This window comes from Schistocerca gregaria, chromosome 1 (genome assembly GCF_023897955.1).
Source record: "Schistocerca gregaria isolate iqSchGreg1 chromosome 1, iqSchGreg1.2, whole genome shotgun sequence".
Lineage (NCBI taxonomy): Eukaryota > Metazoa > Arthropoda > Insecta > Orthoptera > Acrididae > Schistocerca > Schistocerca gregaria.
The window spans coordinates 1,155,700,850-1,155,704,909 of NC_064920.1; the positions used below are offsets into that span (position 1 = coordinate 1,155,700,850).

The 4,060-nt window shown below is 42.9% G+C and overlaps 1 non-coding gene across 1 annotated transcript; it reads right to left on the reverse strand.

The window, feature by feature from the left end:
- Positions 1 to 3,606: 3,606 nt before the first annotated feature.
- Trnat-ugu (transfer RNA threonine (anticodon UGU)) lies at positions 3,607 to 3,681 on the reverse strand. Its single transcript has one exon. It is a non-coding gene; the product is annotated as a tRNA-Thr (tRNA).
- Positions 3,682 to 4,060: the final 379 nt, after the last annotated feature.

Here is a 4,060-nt window from a genome sequence, read left to right on the forward strand (position 1 = left end):
ATGGGCTTATGAGAGCCGGAAAGCGGTCGTGATACTAAAAGAAATTTACAACTGAAGCGGTATTTTCAACCTATTGTAAGTTATTACAAATTTAATCTATTTATCAGTAGAGTGCTCAGCGCAATTAATTACAGTTAGATGAACCACAAAGGGTGTATTTTCACTTTTATCTGAAAGGTGGTATCACAGTTCAATAAAATAATTTACTCTCCTTTCAACTTAAAGAGAACAACTAAACAGAAATTTTGTGTACTTATGTTTGCTCATGCAAAAGGTCGTAGACGTCTTTCACAAAAGACACAGGTGCCATATTCAAACTGAGGATGCCTGCCAAGGCTTTGCAGAAAGCAAGTATCATGTATGTTTTATAACAGATATCACTAGTTGCTATGTCGACCAACCTGGTGGATGCTGTACAACGGCTGGCGGTAAGCTTTATAGCTCGCATTTATGTATTTCAATAATAGAGCGTATTTTTTGAAATTTTAGGTTAGTTCTATGGGACCAAGCTGCTGAAGTCATCGGTCCCTAGGCTGACACATTATTTAATCTAACTTAACCTAACTTACACTAAGGACAACACACACACACACACACACACATACACACACACACACACACACACACACACATTCCCGAGGGATGACTGGAACCTCCGAGGGGGGGAGGTGGTGGGGGGTGGGGATGGGGGGCGCTGCTACTCAGCGTGGCAGACCTTATTTCAAACAGTCTTAATATTCCTTGGCGGATTGTCATAAGCAATACCGTCTTACCTTCTCTATTTCCTTCTGGATCAGTACTGACTGGATTAAATATATTTCGAAAAAACTTCTTGCTGCTTGCTTACAATTTGTCTAATAACCACTCCGTAACGTAATGGCGTCCTTGTTGCAAACACATGGGCTGAGCACTAGAATATATATTTTTATGCTTTCAAAATATCCCCTTTATTAATAATCCCCACAATACCATATACAGATATACAGGGTGTTTCAAAAATGACCGGTATATTTGAAACGGCAATACAAACTAAACAAGCAGCGATAGAAATACACCGTTTGTTGCAATATGCTTGGGACAACAGTACATTTTCAGGCAGACAAACTTTCGAAATTACAGTAGTTACAATTGTCAACAACAGATGGCGTTGCGGTCTGGGAAACTCTATAGTACGATATTTTCCACATATCCACCATGCGTAGCAATAATATGGCGTAGTCTCTGAATGAAATTACCCAAAACCTTTGACAACGTGTCTGGCGGAATGGCTTCACATGCAGATGAGATGTACTGCTTCAGCTGTTCAGTTGTTTCTGGATTCTGGCGGTACACCTGGTCTTTCAAGTGTCCCCACAGAAAGAAGTCACAGGCGTTCATGTCTGGCGAATAGGGAGGCCAATCCATGCCGCCTCCTGTATGTTTCAGATAGCCCAAAGCAATCACACGATCATCGAAATATTCATTCAGGAAATTAAAGACGGCCGTGCGATGTGGCTGGGCACCATCTTGCATAAACCACGTGGTGTTCGCAGTGTCGTCTAAGGCATTTTGTACCGCCACAAATTCACGAAGAATGTCCAGGTAGCATGATGCAGTAATCGTTTCGGATCTGAAAAATGGGCCAATGATTCCTTTGGAAGAAATGGCGGCCCAGACCAGTACTTTTGGAGGATGCAGGGACGATGGGACTGCAACATGGGGCTTTTCGGTTCCCCATATGCGCCAGTTCTGTTTATTGACAAAGCCGTCCAGGTAAAAATAAGCTTCGTCAGTAAAACAAATGCTGCCCATATGCATATCGCCGTCATCAATCCTGTGCACTATATCGTTAGCGAATGTCTCTCGTGCAGCAATGGTAGTGGCGCTGAGGGGTTGCCGCGTTTGATTTTTGTATGGATAGAGGTGTAAACTCTGGCGCGTGAGACGATACGTGGACGTTGGCGTCATTTGGACCGCAGCTGCAACACGGCGAATGGAAACCCAAGGCCGCTGTTGGATCACCTGCTGCACTAGCTGCGCGTTGCCCTCTGTGGTTGCCATACGCGGTCGCCCCACCTCTCCAGCACGTTCATCCGTCACGTTCCCAATCTGTTGAAATTTTTCAAACAGATCCTTTATTGTATCGCTTTTCGGTCCTTTGGTTACATTAAACCTCCGTTGAAAACTTCGTCTTGTTGCAACAACACTGTATTCTAGGCGGTGGAATTCCAACACCAGAAAAATCCTCTGTTCTAAGGAATAAATCATGTTGTCCACAGCACACTTGCACGTTGTGAACAGCACACGCTTACAGCAGAAAGACGACGTACAGAATGGCGCACCCACAGACTGCGTTGTCTTCTATATCTTTAACATCACTTGCAGCGCCATCTGTTGTTGAAAATTGTAACTACTGTAATTTCGAAAGTTTGTTCGCCTGAAAATGTACTGTTGTCCCAAGCATATTGTAACAAACGGTGTATTTCTATCGCTGCTCGTTTAGTTTTTATTGCCGTTTCAAATATACCGGTCATTTTTGAAACACCCTGTACAAAAGAAGGGAACACTATAAAAGAAGTGCTAGAGTTAAAAAGGATGTAAGACACGGATGTAATCTTTTGTCCCTGTAAAATAAGCATACTTGGATTTGCAGATGGTAGAGCAGTGTTATTCGAATATGAAAACAGTCTCTCAAACGTGTTAGATGGCATGAGCATTTTCCGAAAGAAAATAGCAGCAAGCCTACGACTGGGTAGAATCTGAAGCAAGTCATCGGGCACTCCATAAACGAGTAGTAAAACAACAGAGTATGGTAGATCATACCAGGACATTACATACAGAGTTCCAGTAGCTAAAACAGTAGCTAATAACAAGAAGAAACTGCTAACTTCGAAAAATATTAGCTTAAACGCCAGGGAACATTACGTAGGAAGTTTTATTTGAAATTTTGTCCTATGTGTCTCGGAGGGCAGGGCATCTGGGGAGCCAGAGCGGCAGAGACTAAGCGCATAGTGTTAGAGATAAATCTTAAGCATTTCGTAAACAGAGGGAATGAGCAATGAAGAAGTTTTCAACAGTGTAGAAGCAAAAAGGTCGTTGCGCAGGAGTTGCAAGAAACAGAGTGACCAATGGGTTGGACACCTATATAGAATTTTCTCTTCTTTGTGAAATTGGTATAAGGAAAAGTGGCTATAAAGAATGCACGAGGAAGTCCAAGTATTAAGTACGTCGTGCAGTAAAAGAGAAGCCCTTCAATAAAAAAACATATTGTGAACTAAAGAGACTTGCGGTAGACGGGGGAAAATGAGTACAACACCGATCAACGGATTGAGAACAAAGAAGAAAAATTAAGTATTTAAACTACCACGCGACCATGATCAACTGCTTTTAAAGAGGGCGTAGATAGCAGAGCACCTGAGAATGCAGGCTGTCGCAGAAGAAATGTTCCATATTCAAGGATGTGACAGGAACGATCATTTGAAGAAAAAAACTTCATTTGGTTACCGAGAGAGAACACATGTAATAATCATTGTTACTTTTTGTGTTACTCATTACATTACAAGGAAATTAATACCCCCAGCTGCACACAGGCGTTGATATAAGTCAACGGGGACAGCTGAAAACGTGTGTCCCGACCGGGACTTGAACCCAGGATCTCCTGCTTACATGGCAGACGCTCTATCCATCTGAGCCACCGAGGACACAGACGACAATGCGACTGCAGGGACTTATGTCTGGCACGCCTCTCGTGAAACCCACATTCGGAACTTATTGTCCCGCACTACATTCATAGTGTTCCTGCCCATTATGCTCATTACTCGCGGCTTTAATGTCGATTCTCGTAAGTGTTCGGGCACTGTTCGTGCATCCGCACAGGAGAAGATGGTCAAATGGACGGTGAGCCTTAACTATGTATATATGAAGATGGCATCTGTTCTTTCGGACATGTCCGAAAGAAAAGATATGATCTTCATATATATGCTCAGTACATTACATCGTCATTGCCTACAACGCAGCACAGTGGTGCAGAGGAAGTCGAGACGAGCAATTTGATATGGAACACAGTGGTGTATCAAGTCGG